At 44.5% G+C, this 26935-nt stretch overlaps 1 non-coding gene and 1 pseudogene across 1 annotated transcript; one reads left to right on the plus strand and one right to left on the minus strand.

The window, feature by feature from the left end:
* Positions 1–856: 856 nt before the first annotated feature.
* LOC116898359 lies at positions 857–10430 on the minus strand (annotated as a pseudogene).
* A 9175-nt stretch (positions 10431–19605) lies between these two features.
* LOC116899850 lies at positions 19606–19741 on the plus strand. The gene has a single exon (XR_004387846.1). It is a non-coding gene; the product is annotated as a small nucleolar RNA SNORA17 (small nucleolar RNA).
* Positions 19742–26935: the final 7194 nt, after the last annotated feature.

The raw sequence follows: 26935 nt of genomic DNA on the forward strand, positions 1-26935 counted from the left end.
TCCAGCCCTCATGCTTATTTCTACATCTTCACTATAAATGGACAATTGAACATAGAGAGTTGGGTGCATTCTGGTCTGAGTTTATGTATTTACTTTGTGTGCAGGGCTGTTTTGCTCCCATGTATACCTGTGTATCTACTACACAAATGCATGCCTGGTGCCGGCAGAGATCGTCAGATACCCTGATGCTGGAGTTATGGACAGTTACAAGAAGCCATGTTGGTGCTAGGGATTGAGCCCAGGTCTTCTGGAAGAGCATCAGTGTTCCTAACCTCGGAGCATCTCTCCAGGCCCCTGAAGGTTTGTAAAGAGTACTTCACAGAAAGTGAGGACTACTGAGGTCTCCGACTTTGGTCTAGATTCTGATCTCGATTATGTGTATTAAGCATAAGTGTGATGCTGCACGTGGTCTTTCAGAGCTCTTATGAAATCGAGTCTATTGTTTAAACACAAACAAGGCATCTTTGAAATACAATTCACCCAAACATAGTGTGTTCTTGAGATGATACAGGTGAACACACAAAACTTAAACACAGAACACATTCCAATATGTAGTCCCTGGGTTTCCTCCTGCCAATACGGCATCATATTCAAGGACTGTGTCTGCCTTGGTTAGGGTTTCACTGCTGTGAACAGACACCATGACCAAGGCAACTCTTATAAGGACAACATCTAAGTGGGGCTGGCTTACAGGTTCAGAGGTTCAGTTCATTATCGTGAAGGTGGGAACATGGCAGTGTGCAGGCAGGCATGGTGCAGGAGGAGCTGAGAGTTCTACATCTTCTTCTGAAGGCTGCTAGAATACTGCCTTCCAGGTAGCTAGGATGAGGGTCTCAAAGCCCACACCCACAGTAACCTACTCCAGCAGCGTCACACCTCCTAACAGTGCCACTCCCTGGGCCAACCACACAGAAACCATGACAGTGTCCTTTTGCTGCTTTACCTCTATGGCCTTCACAGTCCATGTTGGGCTGGTGCCAGTGACATCCTTAGCAGAGCAAAACACCACAGGGACAGCGATGAGAACCTGCTACTCCTGATTTTTTTTTCTAACCACATTTAAAGTTTAGCAATAAATATAAGCCTCTTAGAATCGAGCCATAAAAGACTATCCTCTCTGTGACTTGAGATGTTTCATTCTTAAGGTTTTATTGTTACGGCAAACTATTAAGGAAATCCATTGAACAGTTCCTAAAAACCCAAAATTCACCGAATCTAGGAACTACTGTGTTCAAAGTGAATCCAGAGCTGATCAAGTTGACAATAGATAGAAGTGGTTGCAATAGCCTGCTGCCTTTGAGGTGCGCATCTTTCTATATGAACCTTTCTATTTCAAGAAAGAAAAAAAAAATCCAAACTTCCCAAGTAAATGATGGGAAATAAAAAAAAGGGGGGGTAGATCTGAATGATCTATTTCTCCTGAATTGTTGCTAACCAAGTTAATATTATCTTAAGTGCCAAAGGGCACAGTTTGACTCACAAACCTGGGAAATTCAGGAACCTTTTAGTTCCAAAAGAAAATTTTTCAAGTGGCATACATACATACATACATACATACATACATACATACATACATACATTGACTTTCTTTACTTAGGGAATGGAGTTTCCCCATTGGGGTCACTGCCTGCCTACACAGGTCTCCAGAACCCAAAGGGAAGGGAAGAACCCTTCTCCTGCGTCCTTAGGCCAAGCTCAAGGGCCACTGCTCTCACTATAGTGTAGAGTAAGAGAACTTCATCAGAGGAGACATGCGTCCTGGATTCACATGTGAGGTTGATTAGGGAAAGACGTTTATGTTAGGAAGAGGGGAGGAAATAAAGGAAGAAGGGAACAGAAAGGGGAGGAGGGGAGCAGGAAGTAAGGAAGGTGTGAAGAAAAAAATTCTAAAGCGTAGGCTAGTACCTTCACGAATCTAATGTGTCAGGCTCATGAAATGGTCCGGTTTAAGGTAAGGGTGAGACGCTGTATACATGAGGCGAACACTAACTGCCAGACGTTCAACTGTTTCTGCTCATTCACATGGGATTTAGTGTGCAAGGCCACTCTTTAACATTCCTATTTGATAAAGGAACAGAGAGTCAGAAAGTCCTAGATATTTGCTCAATGTTCCAGAACTCAGAAATTACACTCGATTTGTTGCCAAAAATAAATCTTCTCAACAACGCACCAACATCTTTTCTTCAGGGCTAAGACTGCCTTTGAAGGAGATGTTTTCCCATTGCGCCTTCTTTTTCTCCTTTAAACATTTTCCTTAATTCTTTGAGAATGGGATACAATGTATTCTGATCGGATTAACCCCCATTGCTCCCCTGTTACTCCCAGATCTACTTCCCCTCCCAACTTCATGTCTCTATTTAAAAACAACTGAGTCCACTTTGTACTGTCCATATTCTCCCGGGTATAGGGCCATCCACTGAGCATGGTCAGTCTGTCGGGGGCCACACTCTTAAAGAACACTGACTCTCCTTCCCCAGAATCACCAACTGTTAACACTCTCTCAGCTAGGGGTGACAGCTCATGAGCCTCTCTCCCATCCAGGCTAGAACACTGACTGTGTTGTTGATCTGGTTCAACTCTTGTGAAGGCAACCAAGGCTACAGTGAGCTCATGAGTTAGTTGTCCATTCACGACCAGAAGACACTGCTTTGGTCAGGTCTTCTCGGATTTTTGGCTTAAGAAGCTATTTCTTAATAAAGGAAAAATGTGAGGTCTGAAGGATTAGAAAGGGACTCACTCATTACAACAAGCTAATCACGGGGAATAGAAATCTGACAGCTCCTCCGGCCAACTGAATCCTGAGCTATTCCTTGAGCAAGCATGTACTGTGACATCACTAAAGATAATCAGAGGAACACAGGCTGTTAGAATAAAATAGAATCTTTAACTTTTAAAAGCTAAAACTAGAGTCAGATGCCTTTTTCAGGAAACTGTAGGCTACAGAACGAAAGCACGCTGTCCATCTACACTTTCCAGTAGCATCCCATCCTCACCAACTTTGCTCTTTATAAATGTGTATGTATGACACCAAAAACTACCTTTGAAAGAAAACCAGGGCCCTGAGAAGAAAAGGATGCATAACATCTGGTTTTTGAAAATAAGATATAAAAAAATTTCTGGACTCATTGAAACTGGGGTTTCCTTTTCTTATCTCTCTACACAGAATTATCAGGCAAATCTCATTTATTCTTCTCCAGAAGGGCTATAAACATAGCACAACACCAAATTTGCGATTTTCCGGACCCCAGCTTGAGCCTCTTCTGGTTCACCTTTCTTACGTTGGTAGAAGTGGAGTAGCTGAAGTAATCTGTGGAACTGAGCTAAGGGGACATTGACTTGAGTATATGTTTTCTATTATATGCTTTTGCAATTACCTCAGCATAAAGTTCAGAGTATGATATTGGGTTTTCCCGTGTAGAAATGTCACCTAGAATTAACCCCATCGCCCACTGGACCAACTCATATAGCATACCAGAATGATGAATCAGGTCCACCAGCCATTTCAGGCCATTAATGTGTCCTGGACAGCATTTATCATTCCATGGCCTTTAGGTCCAATAATAATTTATTACCCAACACCTACATACCTCTTCATAAAGGCACTTCCAGGTAAACCTAGAAGCATAAATATTTCGTAGTTCCAAAACTCAACTAAGGCAATAAAGTTTGTTGTTGTTGTTGTTGTTGCTGCTGCTGCTGCTGCTGCTGCCTGTGCTGCTGCTGCTACTTGCTTTGTTTGTTATTGGCTGTGGCTTGTTTTAGACATAAATTCACAAGAACGAAGACAACAAGGGAAAAGATTACAGAAATAAAGCTTTGCAAGCAGGAACTTAGTAGATGAGTGGTGAGAACTGATATAGCCAGAGACAGTTGGGCACATTTAAAGTGGAAGAAGGCTAAGAAGGAATCAGGAAGGATTCCACCACGACCCCAAAGCTGCTGAAATCTGTAGCCTCAAGCATAAGTGATGGTAACGGAAGAGGGAGATTTGAAAGATTTGCTAGGAGTTATTTTAAGAAGCAATCAAATGGAAATAGTTATTACAGTGAGCACTACACCACATATACATACGCAAACACATACACATGTACATGTACCTGTACATACATACACATACATATACACATACATCATATACACATATGCGTATACATCATATACATATACATTTACATACACACATACATCATATACACATATGCGTATACATCATATACATATACATATACATACACACATACATATACTTCATATACATTTACATCAATCATATACATAGACATCATATACACATACACATACACATATACATACATATATGTCATATACACAAATACATATACACACCCCAGCATGACTATGGTGGAAAAAGTCTGGCTTCAACAAGTATATGGAACATCTGGCCATCCTATACTTTATTGCAAAAATGAAAATGACTACAAGCTTTTTGGAAAAAAGATCAGAGAGTTTCTTTTAGAAATAACATTTGCATATCTAAGAAATAAATGTTGACCTTTGTATTTTATACCCAAAACCATGTTTAGAACAAACAAAAACTAATTCAACAGAGTGGACACATGACTTAGTAGCTATACAACAGCACATGCTATTCTCATTCTTGATCAGAGTCTGGTTCCCAGCACCCACAGCTCACAGTCAACAATAACTCCAGCTCCAGGGGATCTGATGCCCTTTTATGGTCTCAGTGGATGCCTGTATGTATACGCACATGCACAGAAATGTAAATAAAAGTAAATGTTTTAGAACTACAGATAGACATGAAACACTCACGACGGTTTTTCCTGTGATAATTCCACACAGGAAACTTGGTGGGTTGTCATCAGAAGGAGAATAAACGCAAATTCTGTGGTAGATTCATGTCCACTACCATCCATCGATGAAAAGGAACAAACTACTCAAGCATGCAAAGCAGGAGATGAATCTCACAAGCATTCGCTTTCATGGAACTTCTCACAGACGAGTATATACCATATGGCTTCCTGTATGTGAAATTCTGGAGCAGGCAGACCTAATTGAAGGTAAGGGGGGTAAAAAGGAGCACTGATAGCTTCTAGAGGGTGGGGTGAGGGTTGACTGGAAGAGACCTTCAGGCTCATTCTTGTTTGATAACGACGGTCTGAATCATGACAGAGCCTTAGGGACCACAGACCTATTTATCGAAAATTCAGGGAGCGTGCATGTAGATATGTGTGTTTGGGCCTATATAAATTTATATCAAAACAAAAAAGATGTCGAGCTGTCCTTGATGGAATGTATATCTAAGTAGGGAGTGCTCTCATGCTTACAGTTTGCTTTAAGTGCATCAAAAATGAGATGGTTTTGTATAGTGTAAAGAGATAAGTGGATAGACACAAGGTAAAGCAAGGATAGAACAGAATCTAGACGGTAAGCATATTGGTGTTTGTTATAAAACTTGCTATAGATTTTATGTGTGTGTGGAAATGTTTGCATTTGTGTGTGGGTTTTCTGCTTTGTTCTGTCGAGAGATTGGTTTCTGCTACATTCAGAAGAGAGTGATCTATTTGTGTCTGTGCTTTCATCAAAGAGGAGTTTGGGGCTGATAGCTCCAAGTCGCCGTTGAGAAACGGGGAATTTTACTGAAAACATAGATTTACTTAGTATATAATACTAAGTATTATATACTAATACATTATAATACATTATAATGTATTATATACTAATACATTATAATACATTATACTAATACAATATAATACATTATAATATAATATTATATACTAATACATTACTAATATCCTATAATACATTAGGAACATCATTTTCAGCTTGACTACCTAGAATCACCTTGGAGACAAATCTTTGGGTGCGACTATAAAAGATGATCTATGTTCTGAGGTGGGAAGACTGAGGTGGGAAGACTGAGGTGGGTAGACTGAGGGGAGCAATGACTGACAGGCAAAGCGGTCACCTCGCCATTGGGAGTACTTGAATTTTAGCCCCTAGAACCTCAATCTAAAAAGTCAGGCACGATGGCATCTCCATACTAAGGCTGTGGAAACAGGACTGTCCCTGGCACTTGGCTGTCCAGCAAGTCTCTTGTCCCAAAAAACAGACCAAGAAATAAAAAAAGAAAAACAGCAGATATTGACCTCTGGTTCACACACACACACACACACACACACACACACACACACACACACACACACACACACACACACACACACACACACACACACACACACCCCCCTACCTGCACATGCAAATAAAGATAAGGAATATGTAATAAACTTATTTTTAAAACTCAGTTTGATTTACACTTTCCTAAGGAACAACTCCCTGAGCTGAGACCCTGTGTAATTTGTGTTCTTTTCTGGGTTCATCTCAGGGTCCACCTCTCCACACAGTGGTGTCACTGTCCTTTAAGTGTCTTTAAACATCCCAGCTTTGATGCCAACATTGTGGCTTGAGCATCAAGTCCCTCACCTCTGTCACCTTCTCTGTGAGGTCATCAATTCTGTCTTGTGTTCCTTTTCATACCAAAGCACTTCTTAGCACACTGTGTGTTCCATGCCTTGCAGATTAATCTCCCAACTCTCAGAAAGCATAGGCACCATTCTTGAGTAGTGTCACCAAGATGGATGACACAGAGAACTGTAGTGATCAACCAGATGAGAAGCTGCCGGTAGAGTGATGAAACGATTTACCTGTTCACGGTGGTCCTTTCTTTTTTTTTCTTTTTTCGGAGCTGGGGACCGAACCCAGGGCCTTGCGCTTGCTAGGCAAGCGCTCTACCACTGAGCTAAATCCCCAACCCCGAGGTGGTCCACTCTTAATGATGCCAAAGTTGAACTTATCAATTTGACTAGTACTTTAAATATACTTGACCTCTTCAAATGTCAAACGTAAAATCACACAGAGAACATGGAAGGGAATGAATGTCCTAGCAATTCTCTACTGGGTGAAAAAAATCATTAATAAAAAGTACAGAGAAGGTCAGCATCATGTATGGCATCGGGTATGGCATCATATATGGCATCATGTATGGCATCATGTGTGATGTCATGTGTTGCACCGTGTATGGCATCATGTATGGCATCATGTATAGCATCACATCGTTCTATTACTCCATCATCCAGTTTTGTCTCTTCCTCATCTAGCTATGTTGACTGTTGCCTAGCACTTCTCAGCCTTGTTTTCTCTTTTGGAAGAGAGATATTTAAAAGGGATAATTTCCAACATTCTTTACAATTCCTTGTCAATTTTAGGAGACGAAGCTGGGCCTCAATTGAAAACCTGATTATTCAGAGAATTCTTTCCCTTGCTCTGATTCAGTTAAAAGAGTGAACTGGTTTGTAATAAACCAAAAATACATTTTACAGCAACCATCAGAAAAAGCACAGAATGGAGATAATCCCTCCTCCCCTCCCTGATGAAGCCAGCTACCAACACAACCTCCAGTGTCGCTGCCAAGCCCTCTTACTCATCAAATATTTCGTACCCAAGCAATATCCATTCAGTCCCTGATTATACCGTGAAACCCGAGGACGTCCAAAAAACGACAAGGAAGCGATCGTGTTTTGTTCATCAAAACACTTTTCAAATTAAGCCATCACATCCTAAAATAGTGTTTTAGAACCACCCATCAGGACGTCTTCCTGAAGGCACACAAATGTGCGATCCTTGTTTAGAAGTGGGGTGTCAAGTACTGCGCAGAGACAAAAATGGCTAATAGCAGAGGCCTAACAAGACACCTGTCAATCGCCTTTTTTTAGCTTTCAATTCATACAAGTTGCCTGACACAAACAGCATTTTGCTGACACTTCTGCGTGTGCTTGAGCAATGACACCATGCGGATGAAAATGGAGTTTTGGATATTTCCATCTACTTCTTAAAAGGACGTTTTAAGAATTACAGTATTAACCACAAATGAGAGGCTGCCTGGCCTTTCCAATGAAACACAGAAATAGCATGGTAAGCCCATCTGTGGAGGACCACCTCCCATTGCTACCGCAGCTAAATGGGGTGGAGGATTTCCTAGAAGAGCCCAGAAATAGAAACTGACATTTTCCTGGAACAAAAAACATCCCAGTAAAAGTCAGGAGATTATCTTGTTTAGGGATTTAAAAACCTCAGCTTCTACAGTTTATATGTATATTAGTTATATTGAGGAGAAGAGATGCACCAGTGGCCAGGACCGGTTTATAGGTGCTTTTCTTTTGAGAGGGAGGAAGATGGCTCAAGATGAGCACAACCTCAGTTCGAAACGAAAGAGGTGTTTTTGTAGGGCTTCAACTTGACCCAAACAACCTAAATTAAACAAATCCTCCCAGTCTGCTGCAATCTCAGGACCGTGAAAAGGAGTAACTTACATGCCAGGAAATCATTCCCGTACATGCAAGTATGCTGCTTTGGAACATGCCTTGGACTAACTATAGCCAATTCACACCCTGGAAGGTGAAATCAGCTACACGTGCATTCAAACTGTTCAAAGTGCGTTCTGCAGAGCCTAGTTAGCATGCTGTTAGAATCTTCTTTCCAAATTTGGATTCTGGGATTCGTAACGAACAAGAGTGGCATTTCCTTGCAAGAAAAAAAGTACACACGGATGAGTTAGATTCCCTTCGAAATGTTTAAACGATGGTTCTAAGAAAGATGCAATACCCATTGATCTGAGATTTTTTTAAAAATAGCCCCTTTAAGGATATGGTAGAGCAAAAGGAACCAGTAGTTCTTTTAAAACCAAGTCTTCCGGCTTGTGTGTACGTGAGTGGTGGGAAGTGCTGAGACAAGCAACTGTCGCCGTATTGCTGGAGCCGGACGGCCTTCAACCGAGTGCATCCTCCTCATTTAACACCTGAGGTGACTCGCTGATGATTGGCATTCATACTCTCTAAATATTTACACTTAGAAGCTTTACCCCATGTTTTGATACTCAAGTCTCAATGAGATTTGCCTCACTCTTAACCCAATGCCTCAAATGAGCAGAAATCACACGGGGCTAGAGAGATGGCTCTGTGGCTAAAAGCACTGGCTGTTCTTTCAGAGGACCCAGGTTTGGTTCTCAGCACCCGTGTGGTAGCTCACAACGACGGCGTGTGACTCCAGTTCCGGGGATTCTGACACCCGTTCTGGCCTCCACGGACGTTTGCATGCTCGTGGGGTACATATATACACTCAAGCCAACACAAGAACACATTTGATAAATACATCGTTTTGGGCAGTTTTTTATGGTTTTATTTGAACACAACACACACACACAAGCTCTCCATTTTTTCCCCTGCTGAGTACCCTGGCATTGAGATTGGTGACTCTGATGGCCAGCTGTGCTGCTCTTTCTACCATAGCTTTTCAGCTCTTAGAGGACACATTGTGAGCAATCTCAGCACAGTAAGATTTGTTGCACTTCCAGCTCCTTGACATTGGGGACCGGAAATTTCCGGAAGCCCCTAGGCTGCATGTGCTTGGTTTTTTGTTTGTTTTGTTGTTGTTGTTGTTGTTGTTGTTGTTGTTGCTCCCATAACCAATGTTGGGCATCAGGATCTGGCCCTTGAATCTTCTCCACACCCTGTGGTCGATGCCTCTGGGTTTCCTCCAGTTTCGCCTAATTTTCATATATCTGCCTGGTGCCTGATGAACTTCTTGATCCTTTTTTTTGACAATCTTGGGCTTCACCAGAGGGGAAAGGGCAGCTGCGATGTGGCAAAATAGATGGCTATCACCTCGCAGGCAGCGCTGAGGAAGAAGGAAGGGGCAGCAGCACGCAAGACAAATCATTTTTTATAAAAGAGCAATGTGGCCTGTTAAGTAACAGAGTGATTACATTGTGAGGTTATTCTAACGTGGTATAATAATGTAAATAAAGAAAATAAGTCAAATAAAAAGTCATGAGCTACATACGGCCTCTCTTTTTCTTCTTCTTTTTTTTTTTTTTTTGTGCATGGAATACTGAAAAGCATTCAAACATGATGTTATGGAAAAATCAACATGATTAAAGAGCAGCAGAGCTTCCATGAGTAAACTAGGCAGGGAGCCTCAGGCAGCCTCGCTTCGCTGTCAGACTGAGCTGCTCACAAACCTGGTTCCCATTCTAGTCAGCCCCCATTTTCTAGTTCATGCCGGTACAGGATGTGCAAGAGCCAGGCACCACTGTGAAGGCCTTCAGTACTAATTCACTTGGTTCTTAAAAACAATCCTGTAAGTAGGGCCGTCTCACTGAGCAGTGACACATGGGCTCACTCTCAGAAGCTTCCCCTGCTTGTGTGGTGCTCTCACGCTGCCGCCTTAAAACCTGAGCAGGGGATCCCAATTTCCAACTTATTCAGATGTGAAATGAAGAGTTTAAAATGGTCTCACTGGTCCCCTCAAGGTTAGGACCTTTAACATCCCGCTTTTACAGCTGGAGATACGGAAGCAAAGAGAAGCCACGCAACCGCCTGATGCTTGACCATTGCGGGATCCAGGTTGCACCCTGAGCTTACTGCTATTTTGACCACAGCATTTAGGGGAGACAATGGAAGCCACCGGCGCCCAATGCCTTAGCAGCTCTACAGTTGATTAAACGGAACATTTGCTTCACTCCCTACTCTGGTCAATGCTTGTCAGAGGGGCAGGACCGTGGTGGATAAACAGAAGGACATGCATTCATAAACAAGTAAGATTTGAAAAAAGAACTGCTTAGCTCGATGAAAGGTGAGAGGGGTTTTAAACGGGTCGTGGCAGGGGCTTAGCTATTTGAATGACAAGCTAAACAGGATACCTTTGGGGCTATTTCAGACTCTGATCCCCAAATTAGAGCTTTTAGGAGTGGGATCTAGAGCCCTACATGGGGAGGACCAAGTTAGCTAGGAATGGAGAGGCCAGGGCCGAGGCGGGACACATCAAAGGAAGCACTCTGCCTTTTATAGACCTACAGCAGCCCAGCCGCCCTATTGTCCAATGGGAAGACATAAATCAAAGACTCGCATCAGCTGAGGATCAGATACTGAAGAAAAGAGGGCTCTGAGTCAAGGGACAAGTCCCCTGTGGAGAGCAGCATATGGCCTCGGAGCTCTCAGAGAGTCTGGCCCAGGCCTTTCTACCTCACATTCTACCTAAAGTAAGCAATGATGTTTCTAAAATCTACCATGCAGAGGGATGGAATAGGGACAGCTCCATTAACCTAGGTCCTGACCCAGGGTATCTAGAAAGGAAAATCATCAGGATTATTCACTATCATTTTGTTTTTTTGTTTTTGTTTTTGTTTTTGTTTTTTTTAAGACAATGTCTCTCTATTATTTAGCCCTGGCTGACCTTGGAACTCACATATAGACAAAGCTGTCCTCAAACTCACAGAGATCCAGCAGTCTCTGCTTTCCAAGTGCTGGACTTAAAGGCGTGTGCCATCCCACCTGCCCCCTCCCAACTTATAATGAGCAAACCAATCTCTTATTGTATTTCCTGTGATGTAACTTCCAAAGGTGGGTTGATGAAACTGCCTCCCAGATTTGGCCCAAGGAAACCTATGAAAGCTACTGTTCTAAACCAAGCACACTCCTTTGTCACACAGCTTACCTAGAACGACAGACCAGAGCCAAATGAGAGGATAAAGAGACCCAGAAACTAGGAGCGATGTAAGTGCTGGGTGGAACTGAGTGGTTTTAAAGAAACTCAAGAGTCCTGTGCTTTTGCTGGGTCTACACTGGACAGGTCGAGTGTCCTTCAGAGCTGTCTTCACACAAGCAGTTCACTTTCTTTGACTACTAGAAGCCTCTGCTGCCCAGGGTTAACCTTGAGGTCTGTGGGCTGGTCAGGGTCTCTCTCTGTCCCCAGACTCCCACAGATAGCTAAGTCTCAAGTGGAAGTATTCCAAACACGTAGGTAATAAGGAGCAAGCACAATACTGAGTTCTGCACAGGCAGAAGACCTATCTTTGTCATGCTAGGACTTCTAAACCTTAATCACTCTGCTGGAGGAAGGGCGATGGCTGCCACCCCAGACTGTGGGAGCTGCAACACTCAGGTTCTGACACAACAAACAGAAAAAGTTTGGTCTAGAGACTGATATACCAGCTGACCCCAGACTCAAGCTTAACAAACGCCAGGGCTCTCTTAGTTAATGATGCCTATCACCTAAGGCTGGGTTACTTGTGCACTTCATGGCTGAGCCAAGATTCCCGCCACCACACTTTTGGGGGCTGATGGAGTCCAGACCCCCTGTTCTCCACAATGTCCTCCAGGATGTCTGGTTCCAAGAGGAATGATCATTCCCCATCCTCAGACTCAGGGTAGCTCAGGTTTTTGTTTTTTTTTTTTTCTTTTCTTTTTTTTTCCACAGCTGGGGACCAAACCCAGGGCCTTGCGCTTGCTAGGCAAGCGCTCTACCACTGAGCTAAATCCCCAACCCCCAACCCCTGTAGCTCAGTTTTCAGCAATAAGTTTTCTTTGAGGGTGATGGCTGGTCACTGTCTTCAAGTCAAAATAAGTGACAGTAACAGGATTCCTCTTCACTGTTAACATGTCTGCTGGATAAATCAATCACTAAAATCAGCCACTGCACTTGAGGTTGGGGTTGGGGGCTGTCCTGGCTGGTTCTGTGTGTCAACTTGACACAAGCTGGAGTTAGCACAGAGAAAGGAGCTTCCCTTGAGGAAATGCCTCCATGAGACCCAGCTGTAAGGCATTTTCTCAATTAGTGATCAAGGGTGGGAGGGCTTACTGTGGGTGGTACCATCCCTGGACTGGTGGTCTTGGGTTCTATAAGAAAGCAAACTGGGGGGGTTGGGGATTTAGCTCAGTGGTAGAGCGCTTGCCTAGCAAGCGCAAGGCCCTGGGTTCAGTCCCCAGCTCTGAAAAAACAAAAAAACAAACAAACAAAAAAAAAAAAAAAAAAAAAAAAGAAACAAACTGGGCAAGCCAGGGGGAGGAAGCCAGTAAGTAACATCCCTCCATGGCCTCTGCATCAGCTCCTGCTTCCTAACCTGTTTGAATTCCAGTCCTGACTTCCTTTGGTGATGAACAGCAATGTGGAAGTGTAAGCTGAATAAACCCTTTCCTCCCCAACTTGCTTCTTGGTCATGGCGTTTTGTGCAGGAATACAAACTCTGTGTGGACTGCCACTCTCTTGTCATTGGGGCCACCTGGAAGCCATATGGTTACAACCTGTTCAGAACGGATTATTTCTCCTGATGCAGCACATTGTCTTTTTCTCCTTTCTTTCCAGGTAGCCTATTGTTGCCTTTGTACATTTCTTTGAAGTTCGTCCTCCTCGCTACTTGAAATAGTAGATTCATCTCCTGACTTCCTTTGTTGGGTCATAGGGATGCAGCTTCCAGTCCGCCATCTTACCAGGAAATAGCAATGCAGTTTCGATTTGCATCTCCCTGATGGCTAAGAATGTTTGGTCATTGTTTTTTATAAATGCTTTGGCCATTCCTGTTTCCTTTTTGAAACTCATCTATTTAATTCATGTCTCCCTTTTGTTAATGGAAAATATGGGCTTAGGGTGCTTTTTTCTAATTCTCTATATATTCAATGTATTAATCTCCTATCAAGTATATATGTTATTGACCACGACTCTCCCATTCTCTAGACTCATCTCCCATCCATTGCTTCTCTTGCTGTACAAAAGCTTTAATGTTAGTCATCACATTTGTTAATACCAGGTATTATTTCTTGTGCTATTACAATGCTTTTCAAAACATCCTCTGCCTATGCCTGTCTCTTGAAGTCATTTTAGATAATTTAGTAATCCATGCCCATGAAGATGCATAGTTTCCAGTCATAGCTTAAACTCTTTAATCCATGACACCCAGGGATCATCTTTCATCCCTCTTTCCATAGCTGGAGCTGTGCTTGTTTCTAGGTTCTCTATTCAATCCCATAAGTCTCTTTGTGTGTTTGGTGGTCAGTCCTATGCGATGCTGTTACTATGGTTCTGTTAAGCTTTGAGAGAGAGGTCCGTCTGTGTGTTTGCTCATGTGCATGGAGGCCAAAGGCTGATACTAAGTGTGTTTCTTAATCACTCTTAATTTTTAAATGGTCTTACATCTATTCATTTATTTTATGTTCTATCCATGTGTGTGCACGTGCACTCAAGTGCATGGATGTGCATTCGTGCATGATCCTTGTAACACAAATGGTGATCAGAGAACAACTTTCAAGAGACAGTTCTCTCCTTCTTCAACCATTGGATTCCAGAGCTTGAACCATGTTATTAGGACTGTCAATAAGCATCTTAACTGATGGCCTTGAAGAATTCTTTCTTACCATTTATTTAGTGTGAGCTCATATGTTTGTGTGGAAGTGCTCATGCCTTGTCACTCATGTAGAGGTGAGAGGTCAACTTGTGGACATCAGTTCTCTTTTTCCACCATGTGCGTCTCAGGGACTGAATTCAGGTATTCAGGCTTACCTTTAACCACTGAACCATCTACAGACCTACACACACACACACACACACACACACACACACACACACACACACACACACACACACACACATCTCTCATTCAACCTGAAGTTCGCCAATTCAGCAGACTGATTGGCCAGGAGGCCTAGGTATCCTTTTGTTTCAACAGCACCGGGTTACAGACACACACCGCTGCCGCCAGTTTTTTAACATGGGTGCTAAGGATGTGAACTCAAGTCATCTGAACTAGCTACTCTAGTATGACTTGAGGTCATGTATTGTGATACCTTGGGCACTACTCTTTGTGTATAGAATGGCTCTGATTATCCTGAGGAAGAGGGTGTCTGTTGTACTTGTTTATGGGTTTAGGACTGGTCTTTTTGTTTGATGAAGAATACCATTGGACCTTTGATATAAATTTACATTGAGCTGCAGATTGCGCTTAACAATACTAATTCTGCAACTCCATAAACACAAGAGTTCTCTCCACCATCAAGTGCATCGTCATGCATTTCCCTTCCTTATTCTGTTTTCACTGTAGAGGCATTTTCCTTTCCTTGGTTGGGTTCACTCAGACATCTTTTGTTTTGCTTGTTTGTGTTTGTCTGTTTGTCTCTGAAGTTACTAGGAATAGAATTGTTCCATTTTTTTCTCTACAAGTTTTTTACACATGTATTGGGAAAACTGCTGATTTTTTTGCATGTTAATTTTGGGCCCTGCTATTTTGTTGAAGGATTTTATCAGATCTAAAAGTTTTCTGGTAGAGCCTCTGTAAGTTATAAATACAAGATCATGCCATATTACAGCAGAACTAGCCTGGGTTGTATCTCCACTGTCGTTGGATTCATTCTCTCCCTTGTCTTAATGCTTTACCTAAGAGCATAGGCACTAAGCTGAGAAGGGAGTAAGGGCACACTCCTGTCCATCCCTCCTTTTAGAGGAAATGCTTTCAATCTTTCCCCATTTTATATAATGTCGGCTGTGAGCATGTCCTTCCTGACCTTTACTATGCCGGACTGCATTTCTTACTTCTCTGTTACAAGCAGTTTTGATACTGTTTCTATTCCTAAGATTCCATCTCCTGTTGCAGATAAATTCTCTTTATAAGTCAAAATTTAATATACCTCAGAGTTTTTTTTTTTTTTTTAATGCTTTTCTTTTTTTTAAGCTGGGGATTTTCCTCCTCTTAAATCCCCAACCCCTTGAGTATTTCTTATTTACATTTCAGTTTATTCCCTTTCCCTGTTTCCAAAACATCCCCTAATCCCTCCCTCCCTTCTTTTATGGGTGTTCCTCCCCATCCCCCCATTCCACCCCTCCCCCCAACAATCTAGTTCACTGGGGTTCATCTTAAGGACCCAGGGCTTCCCTTCCACTGTGTTCTATATTGAAGAGAAATTTTCCTCCTCTTAGTAGGGGCCATTTCTTCCTCAACACCTTGGATAAGGCACATTGGGAAAAAAGCATTTCCTGGGAACAGAAACACCAATGGCTTATGCTTTAAGATCAAGAATCGACAAATGGGACCTCATAAAATTGCAAAGCTTCTATAAGGCAAAGGACATTGTCAGTAGGACAAAATGGCAACCAACAGATTGGGAAAAGATCTTTACCAATCCTACATCTAATAGAAGGCTAATATTCAATATATACACAGAACTCAAGAAGTTAGACTCCAGAGAGCCAAATAACCCTATTTAAAAAATGGAGAACAGAGCTAAACAAAGAATTCTCAACTGAGGAATATTAAACGGCTGAGAAGCACCTAAAGAAATGTTCAACGTCCTTAGTCATCAGGGAAATGCAAATCAAAACAACTCTGAGATTCTACCTCACACCAGTCAGAATGACTAAGATCAAAAACTCAGATGACAACAGATGCCAACAAGGATGTGGAGAAAGTGGAACACTCCTCCATTGTTGGTGGGATTGCAAGCTGGTACAACCACTCTGGAAATCAGTCTGGCCGTTCCTCAGACAACTGGACATAGTACAACCTGAGGACCCAGCTATACCACTCCTGGGCATACACCCAAAAGACCTCCAACATATAACAAGAACACATGCTCCACTATGTTCATAGCAGCCTTATTTCAAGCCAGAAGCTTGAAAGAACCCAGATGTCCTTCAACAGAGGAATGGATACAGAAATCGCGGTACATTTACACAATGGACTGCTACTCAGCTATTCATAACAATGACTTCATGAAATTCTTAGGCAAAGGGATGGGAAATATCATCCTGAGTGAGGTAACCCAATCACAGAAAAAAAAAAAAAAAAAAACACACATGGTATGCACTCATTGATGAGTGGATATTAGCCTAACACGCAGAACACCCAAGATATAATTTACAGATGACATGAAGCTCAAGAAGAAGAAAGACCTAAGTGCGAATCCTTCAGTCTTTCTTAGAAGGGGGAACAAAATACAGGAAGAGATACGGAGACAAAGTGTGGAGCAGAGACTGAGGGAAGGCCATCCAGAGACTGCCCCACCTGGGGATCCATCCCATATGCAGTCCCCAAACCCAGACACTATTGTGGATGTCAAGAAGTGCTTGCTGACAGGAGCCTGATGTAGCTGTCTCCTGAGAGGCTCTGCCAGAGCCTGACAAATACAGAGGTGGATGCTTACAGCCAACCACTGGACTGAAAACTGGGTCCCCAATGGAGGAGTTAGAGAAAGGACTGAGATAGCTGAGGGGACTTGCAACCCCATAGGAAGAACAACATTATCAACCAACCAGACCCCCCCCCCAGAGCTCCCAGGACTAAACCACCAACCAAAGAGTACACATAGATCGACCCATGGCTCCAGCCACATATGTAGTGAAGCATCGGCCTTGTCAGGCATTAATGGGAGGAGAGGCCCTTGGTCCTGTGAAGGCTTGATGCCCCAGTGTAGGGGAATGCCAGGATGGGAAGGTGGGAAGGAGTGATTGGGTTGGTGGGGGAGCACCCTCATGGAAGCAGGGGATGGGGGATGGGATGGGGGGTTTCCAAAAGGAAACTGGGAAAGAGGATAATATTTGAAATGTCAATAATGAAAATATCCAATAAAAGAAAAGAAAAAAAGATCTGGCAGAAATGGAAACAGGTTCTCCATATGTGGCTGTGAGACATAGTTCAAAGTTGAGCCCCATTCAACAGATCTACCTCTCGGTGGGGTCTGAGGCGCATGGGAGTTTGTATTCATAGATGCGGCAGAGGCACGGATTGGTCTGAGACACAGACATATGTGTGTGTATGCATCACAATGAGTGCAGATGCAGACTTGGTACCCAAGATTCCAGTCTCAGTTATGAGTGTTAGGAGCTCAGTGGAGAGCATGGAAAGGGGAGAAGAACTTGTAGGCGAGTTTCCCAAGACAGCACGACTTTTAGTATTGGAGCCATGGAAAGCAGGGGTCAAGATGAGCCCAGCAACTGGGTTTCCTGGGAGCGGTCCAGATAAGCAGAACTCACACGGCCCCACAAGGAGCAGGATCTTCCAATGGCAGCTTCTTGACATCTCCTCAAGAAACACAACCTTCCCAGGATCAGAAACTCTTGCCTGTGGCCACCAGGACTTTGTACAGTGCCTTCCAGAGGGCCCCAGAGTTTCACCCAGAGGAGTGAGTTATCACAAACACAAACAGCCCTTAAATAAATATGACACACAGTGTGTGTGGGGGGGAGGTGCTACCTTGCTCGTCTCTACCCCCAGAGAACAGATCAGTGAGTCTGCAAGGCACAAGAAGACTGCAGGAAGGATTCTTTTGGAAAAGATGCACACGCATAAAGAATCTCTAGTCGGTGGATGGGGATTAGCTGAAGGGCTCGCTGCAGGCTGTATCACTGGTACCTGAGGCGTGATGCTTCCTGGCCTGCTGTAACTGGAGAGGCTATGCACACATTCTGTACTCAGACAGGTCAACAACTCCGCAGCCCTTTCCTGTGTGTAATTCCAAATACTCCTGGCTCAGGACAGGGTCAAGTTTCCATCCTGGACTTTTCTAATCCAGGCAGGCTTTCTCTGCTTAGGAAGGGAAGGAAGTTCTCAGATTCAAAGTGAGTAGGTAAGGCTGTTCAGGGTAGAGTCAGAGATAGATAGCAGAGCTGGTCTTCACAAAAGCCGTTTGTTCTGTCCTCAGTCAAGTTGAAAATGGAATGCCCACCATGCTCATCACCGCAGAAGAGATCCGTACGTTTGGAATTCTGGAAGGGGCTCTTTTCCAGAGTGTTGTTGTAAAATATAAAAAAATAAAAAAGTATGGTTGACTTTTATCCCGCCAGGTCCAGCACCTCAGTGCCCCAAGACATCTGCTGGATATCTTGGCTTCAAAAATAGGATGGTTGACTTTATCCCACCAGGTCCAACCTCAGTGCCCAAGATGTCTCCTGCTGCCAATCACACTCCCACCTACACCCAAACTCCTGTCACATAAAAACCAACACACACAACACAATAATCTTTGACTCAATTGGTAAGATATAATTGCCCACCTAAACATACAGAGCCCAGTACCATCCATTCCTTAAGAACATTAATAACAACCTGTAAAGGTACAATGTGGAATCTTAACGTCACCTGCCATGGCTTCTCGCCCTCTCCCTCTTGTCTCTTCTTTCCTTTCTCATCTCCTCCTCTTCCTTCAAACTTCTCTCCCGCCCACCCTTCCTCTCCTCCAATGACAGGCCTCCTTCTATCCTATTCCTGCCCCTCACCTGTATTTTACAATGCAAAGGGGAGAAGGTTCTGGTGAAGTCACCTGAGTCTCCCTAGACAGCTGTCCTTGGGGCAGTGGAATTAGCATCAAAATACAGATAACTTCAGGGCAAACCACAACACCGGAGATTTGGGCAGTTTATATAAACCTTGGCTCTAGTTTCAAGGAGAGACGAGAGATAATATAATTTTGATAGGAAAACAGAATAAATAATAAATAAATAAATAAATAAATAAATAAAATATTTAGAGAGAGAGAGAGAGAGAGAGAGAGAGAGAGAGAGAACTCAGCAGCTAAGAGCTGTCTTCCAGAGAACAAGAGTTTGTGTTCCAGTGCTCCAAGTCAGGTGTTTCACCATTGCTTGTAACTCCAGCTCCCAGGGGTGGGGGAGGAGTGGCACATGGGTGCCCACACAAGCAATCAGAGAGAGAGAGAGAGAGAGAGAGAGAGAGAGAGAGAGAGAGAGAGAGAGAGAGAGAGAGGCTGACTCATAAATTAAAAAATAAAAGTTTTTAAAATGAAAAACCATCCTGCCCCTAGGGGCATTGCAGGCATGGCTGCTGTGTCGGTTGTGCATCAGTAGGTGGCAGAGAGGAGAGAGGATATGACTACATCCAGTGTTCTGACCCGTGAATATCTGAACGATTGATTAGTAGCCTAACATTCCCTGAAAAAGCAAGCCTGAGACAATCATCAGTCAGGTGCCAGGGGGCCCGGACAAGGAGCTAGCCAGAAATGACCTTCGGTCTGGTCCCAGGCAAGCCCAGACAGGATGGGGAACAAGTCAGAGAATAGAAGAAACTTGCCTGGTCGTGAGGCCCAGGAGGTAGTGAGCCTGAGACAGATGACCCTGTCAAGGGGCCACTCGAGCAGGTCAGGTGAGGAACGAGCCCAAGACAATCACCAAACCAGCGCCTTGGGGCCTGGACAGGGAGCTAGTCTGGCGCTGTGCAGGCCTGTGGAGACTTGAGATGAACCCCTGCCTGGTGCCATAATACACGAGTGGGACATTGCGTGCCGGAGACTACTCCTGAGATGACCCCAGACATTTGGGGAGTCAGGGCACCACTAGGAACAAGTAAGTGGTGGAGAAATGGAAGAGAAAGAGAAACAGAAGGATGTGTGCACAATGAAGTGAGGCAGTACTAGAGACTCATGGGTAATGAGGAACGACCTAATGTGAGAAGCCGGTAATGGCACCTGGGACTATGGTGGGGTCCTGGACTGTGTTGCCACCAGAGTCCACGTCTGGGTCTATTGGCCCTGCAGCATCATGGGTCTGTTACTACCAAAGGCCAGGCAGATGTCTCTGGTCTGGGCTGCCGCTTTGGGACAAGTCGATGTCCCAGGGCTGTGCAGAACTGGCCCCACCCCTCACCTCAGCATCCTGGGATTGCTGGCCCCAGAGGCATGAGAGCAGGAAAGCCGGCCCTGCCCCCCACCAGCTGCAGCCCTCGGAGAGCCCACCCTGCACCTTGCGTGGGTAGTACAGAAAAGCTGACCGTGGGTGTGTGAGGGAGGAGGCATAGGATCTGGCCCTGCACTTGTCTGCCACGTGGTAACATGGCAAGAAAAGACGCCCCTCCCTCTAGCACATATGGCAGGCAGAATCGCTGGCTCCAGCATCATCAGAGCAGGAGACCTGACTCTGCCTCTCACCTACTGCAGCACTCAGGAGAGCAGGCCCTGCACCTCACCTGGACAGCACAGCCGAGCTGACCCTGGACATGGAGGTTTCAGGTAAGCAAGCCCGAGTGTGTGAGTGTGGGAGATCCAGCCCTTCCTCTTGTCTACTTGTCTGCTACATATGAGCATTGTCGAGGAAGAAATCCCTTCCCCTCCCTTTTGCCCTCGCCACTGGTGGCTGGCTGGAGAGTTGGCCCCAGTGAGGGGCTATGACACCAGAAGAGCTGGCCCTGTCTCTCACCAATTGCAGCACTTGGGAAAGTGGACCCTGCACCTCACCCAGGAAGCACAGTAGAGCTGATCCTGTTGGCAGGGGTATGGGTGAGCTGGCCCCAAAGATGTGAGCATGGGAGAGCTGGCCCTGCAACTGCTCTACCATGTAGCAGTGTGGGCAAGGGACAGATGGCCTCCCCACCCTTGCTCTCCTTGTCTCCTGTGGCATCTGGGAGAGCTGGCCCTGGGATCACAGAGGCAGAAGAGCTATCTCTGCCCCTCACCTGATACAGACTCTGCACCTCACCTGGTCATCAAGGTAGAGGTGGCCCTGGGTGTGAAAGTTGCAGGCGAACTGGCCCCAAGGGTGTGAGCATGGAAGAACTGGCCCTGCCTCTGTGTGCTGGGCAGTGGCATGGTTGAGGGAGAGATACCGCCTCCTGTCCCATACTCCTCACCATCTATGGCAGGCCGGAGAGCTGGCCCTAGGGTCATGAGGTCTTGACCCTCATCAACTGCCACACTCAGGAGAGTGGGCGCTGCACCTTACCTGAGCAGCAGGGTAAAGCTGGTCCTGACTGCCTGAGAGCAGGAGAGCCTGCTGGATGACCAGGTCAGGTACCTCTCAAACCCAGGTCCTCAACATCTACCCCAGTGAACTGCTGCGGTGTAAGAGGGGCTGGTCCTGCAAATCCAAAGGCACAAAATCTCTATTACATAGGGTATCTGAGAGGAATTCCAGTGAGATTCCAGCACTGATAGAGCAGCAGAAGCCAGGGGCCTCATAGCAGACCCATGAGTCATTACAATAAACATTTGCAATCAAAGAAGCATGGACAAAGGGCACAGTGTGTGGGGGACACGCTACAGCTTCCATAATGAGACCTTTTTCTCTTTTGGGAGGAGGAGATGGGGGTTGGCCAGGGTGGAGGTGGGTATGAGGAGAGGGAAGATGAGTGGAATTGGGGAACATGAGGTAAAATTCACAAAGAAACAATAAAAGTTAAATTCAGGGGTTGGGGATTTAGCTCAGTGGTAGAGCATTTGCCTAGGAAGCTCAAGGCCCTGGGTTCGGTCCCCAGCTCCGAAAAAAAGAACCAAAAAAAAAAAAAAAAGTTAAATTCAAACAAAAAAGAAAAACAGGTTAGCTGTAGGTATCTCAGCTAACAGAGTATTCGCCCAGCATGAGGCCCTGGAGTTGAGCCTCAGCCCTGCACAAACCGGACATGGCAGTACACACCTGAGGTCCCAAGCTCTTGAAAGATAAAAGTAGGAAAGTCTGAAAGTCGATGCTGCTTGGCCAACTTGAGAATCTATCTCTTTTTCTTTTTCTAAGCGGTTGTTTGGGGGTGCTGATGCTGAAACCATGGACAGCTCTTTGAGGGACAGTGCCAGGGACGCTCTCATTTGCAGGAAAACAGGGATGAAGAAGAAATAAAGAAGAAAACGCCATCAACATCATAGCAGGAGTCTGTGCAGATGGAAACTCCCCACGGGGCAGGCTGGGAGGCTGGAGATGGAGGGTCCTTTTGTTGCACACGAAACACGCCCAGGTCATAGAAATCTGACAAGTGTTCATGAGAAACATAGAGAAATATTCTGTTTACCTTGATTTTGTCATAGCTATCTGTGACCTCTGGTTCGAAGTCAGTCACCAAGAGGAAATCAGAGACACCCCCCCACACACACACACACACACACACGCAAGGGGAAGAATCTTCAAGGTATTTATATTGGGGAAGAACTGATTGAGGCATGAATGAAAGTACAACATAGAAAGCTCCCACACTACCTAATAGAGGCCAGGACAGTGACAGGCACTGGCCCTGCCACCAGCTGAAGACCTCTCCACACTCTACACATCTCATTAGTCAAAGTGAGGATGATTCCTCGGCCATCCTGGAAGTACGGAACCTGACACAACCGATCTGGTCTGCTCTTTGGACTGAGTGCTCTCAGAGGCACTGCGAACCCAGCCCAGCCCAGCCACAAGTGTGGGCCTTTTCCTCTGGAGCCTGATGTGGGATTGGAGATAAGGAGGCAGCGGTGATGAGTGGGGAAGGATCGTGAGGTGGAGTCAGTTGGAGGTTTTGCTGCAAAAACACCACCCTTCCCTCATTCCTTTACCAAGATAATATTTTTGAGAGGAGTCTGGCTTTGACAGTTTACAGGGGTACGTTTTTCAAGCTCAGAGTTATAAATTCAACACAACATTAGCTACAAATGACGCAAATCACAACTCAAAGGCCAAAGCATTCCAGAAATTGTCTGTTGAGTAATAAGGAGAGCTGAGGTAAGATAGCTGGAGGGCGTGTGGGTCAGTGGCTTGGTGATGTCATCACAGACAAAGGTTCAGTAAGAAAATCTGTCTCAAAAAAAAAAGCGGAGAAGCAATTGAGGGAGACCCCGGTGTTAACCTCTGGTCTCCTTCCGTGCACACGCACTGGACAAACAGATAAATCAGTAGAGTATGGTGGCTTCAAGTGAACATTGGTCAGACTATCTGACCATGCACTCAGTGTGACCCTATTTATACCCTACCTAGTTTTATGTCAACTTGACACAAAGTCATCCGAGAGGAGGAAATCACAATTGAGAAAATGCCTCCATGAGATTGGGGAAACCTTAGTGATTGAGGTGGGAGGACCCAGCCGTTAGAGGGTGGGGCCACCCTGGACTGGTAGTCCTGGGTGCTGTAAGAAAGCAGGCTGCGAAAGCCATGGGGAGCAAAACTATGAGCAGTCCTCCTCCTCCTCCGTGGCCTCTGCACCAGTTCCTGCAGAGGTTACAGAGTCCTAGGTCTGACTCCCTTTGATAACAAACAGTGATATAGAACCCTTTCCTCCCCAACTTGCTTTTGGACTTGGTGTTTTCTCACAGCAATAAAAACCCTGGTGTCTAATAACAAATCAACTATTAGGCAGCAAGAACTCTGTCAAGCATCCTAAACTATGACACCCCCAAAAGCATGCATCCCCTCCCCTTTCCACTCAGTGGGAATGATGTTTTGTTGATGTTGTCACTGTTCCTGAACTAGAGGTATCTAACTGAACTGTACCTAGCTTCCCGGTGACAGGAAATGCTTGCTCATTAAATTAAAACCGCCAGACCTAAGGTCATCTGTGATGCGGTGACAGGAATGGAAGAAAGCATTCTTGTAAGTGGTGTGGCCGCTTGAATCTCCAAGCTCGATGTGCTCAAGGACCTCGCCCAGGTCACACCACCTGCTTTGACAGACGAGGAAACAGACTCAGATTATTTCAATGAGATCCCCCAAATTCAGAGCAGCTCGGAACCAGCGTGAGGGGCTGAGCTCAGATGCCCTGCAACTGTATAAAATAAAAAAAACCCGGTTGGGGATTTAGCTCAGTGGTAGAGCGCTTGCCTAGGAAGCGCAAGGCCCTGGGTTCGGTCCCCAGCTCCGGAAAAAAGAACCAAATAAATAAATAAATAAATAAATAAATAAATAAATAAAAAACCCCAGCCACGGCCAAACATGCCTGTAACCCGCAGCACTACGGGAGGTGGAGACAGGAGGATGACTGCAGCTCGGCAGACAAGTTTATGTCAGGTTAGTGAGAAAACCCTGTCTTAAGGGAATAAGGGAGAGAGGCCTAGAGGAGGAATCATCCCTCACTCTTCTGGCCACGGTATTTGCATGCAGAGATGCATGCACCTGCATCCACACATATGCACAAATACCACACACATATGGGACACACATCCCTTCACGAGAAAATTAAAATAATATTAATTCCCTAAATTACGCATACACAACAATTCACCAAGACTACAGTTGGCTTAGATGTACGTCCACGATCTTGTCCAATTATAACGGCTCAGTGCATGATAACGGAGCTAAAATTCAACAGGAAAGATCCTTTCCCACGTCTATGAGTTCCAAAAGTATGGCATTAGTGGTTAACCCCCTTCGACCAATTGTAAATACAAATTACAACCTTGCATGTTTTAATTAACTTGGAATACTGCTCCTCTGCAAAATTTATGAGAAATCAATTACTGTAACTGCATATCACCTTATTCGACCATAATGCTTATAGAAGAAATGATTAATTTCAAAAGAGCCCAGAGAGAAGGCTACGACCTAAACAAACTCATAGTAAATCTGTCTCCTGGCCCAAGGACCACGCTGCCCTCACGTACAGGTGCTGAACTGCATCCCAGTTATAGTAACAACTGTGATGAAAACAGATTTTATTTTTAACCCATCTCTTTATGTTTTGTACATAAGTCATGTTTACAACTTTCAAGGGTTCCCCCCACCCTCTTTCCTTTCTAAGCATCTTTCTGCTCACGTATGGCACAGATATCTTAACAGTATTCAAAACAAAACCTGTCGTCTAACATGCAGTCAGAGAATGTCCAGGGCCCGATGGTGTGGTAACATTTCTAGGACGGGTAAGGCAGGTGGATTGCTACAAGTACAAACTCTTGGGGAGTTTACTAAAATGATCCTTCTGGAAGAAAGGAGTCCTTACTCTGTTTCACGGTAGTGAGACTGGAATGTTGCATATCTTGAAATTTCTGAGATCTTTTTTTTTTTTAAAGATTTATTTATTTATTTTGTATATGAATACACTGTTGCTGTCTTCAGACACACCAGAAGAAGGCATTGGATCCCTTTACAGATGGTTGTGAGCCACCATGTGGTTGCTGGGATTTGAACTCAGGACCTCTGGAAGAGCAGTCGGTGCTCTTAACCACTGAGCCATCTCTCCAGCCCCGAAATTTCTGAGATCTTAACCTGTGGTTTCCCAACTGTGTGAAAAAGCACCCTTCAAAGGGGGAGAATCCAGGGAAGTGGAGGAGAGGAAGAGAGGTCACTTTACCCTCTGTACCTAAGGCCAGATCCACCTACATTCAGTTTACCATCCAACTAACTTCCCTTTTATACTTAAGCTCCTGTGAGTTGTTTCTGCCACCCGTGGTCACATGTATCTCTTTAAGCACCAGGGGTTATGCTCCTTCATTTCCTATGTGCCTGACCTGCAGATCCCACCTTAGACACCACCTTGTTAAAAAGGCTCCTCCACCTCCAGGGCTGGAGAGATAGCTGGTAGTTAAAAGCACTTGTTTCTCTTGCAGCAAACTGTAGCTGATCTTTGCTACTCTCTGGGTTCTTCTTTGTCCCATGCTTCATCTCCCTGGTTTCACTCCTTAACATTAGATAGGAGAGAAACAAAGATAAAAAGGGAAAGGAGAAAGAGGTAAGAGGGAGGCAAAGAGGGAGGGAGGAAGAGAGAGACAGAGAGGTGTAGGGGGAAGATCCCTGGATCTAATTTCTTTCCTTTTGTTTCTTCTGTGACCACTGCTACTAATATCGAGGAACCTTCCTAAAAAACCAACAACCACTGGCCATGCCTCTCCGAGCATTTATGTACCCTCTGAAAAGTTCCTAGAATTACAAGCATCATGCAATCACAGAAATTATCTCCAGCTGGCAAAAACACGCTTCTGCTAGAGCACGAGGTAAATCATAGTCACCTGCTGCCAACAATCCGAAGCAGCCCCACATGCCTACACCTGGGATTAAACCTGAAGAACATTCTTATAATATTTCTGTGTCTTTTAAAGAAACCAAATTTCCAGAATTCTCCAAATGTCATAGAATAGACTCAGATCCAACTCTCAATACTTACAGGGTAGCTCACAAACCATCCACAGCTCTAGTCCCTAGAAATCCAATGCTCTGTTCTGGTGTCCATGCACAAACATACACATGGTGCACATGCATACATGCAGACAAAACACACAGAAAATAAAATGAACAAATCTAATTTTTAAAAGAGATGGAGCTCCCCCAAATCTCCCCAGCACCAAGTATTTTACTATCTCTAATCCTCATATCTCTAATATGATCAAAGTTCACTGTATACATGCATTCAAATATTACAATGAAGCCTAGAATCTTGTATAACTATTACAAGCTAATAGAAAAT

Source organism: Rattus rattus, chromosome 4 (genome assembly GCF_011064425.1).
Source record: "Rattus rattus isolate New Zealand chromosome 4, Rrattus_CSIRO_v1, whole genome shotgun sequence".
NCBI lineage: Eukaryota > Metazoa > Chordata > Mammalia > Rodentia > Muridae > Rattus > Rattus rattus.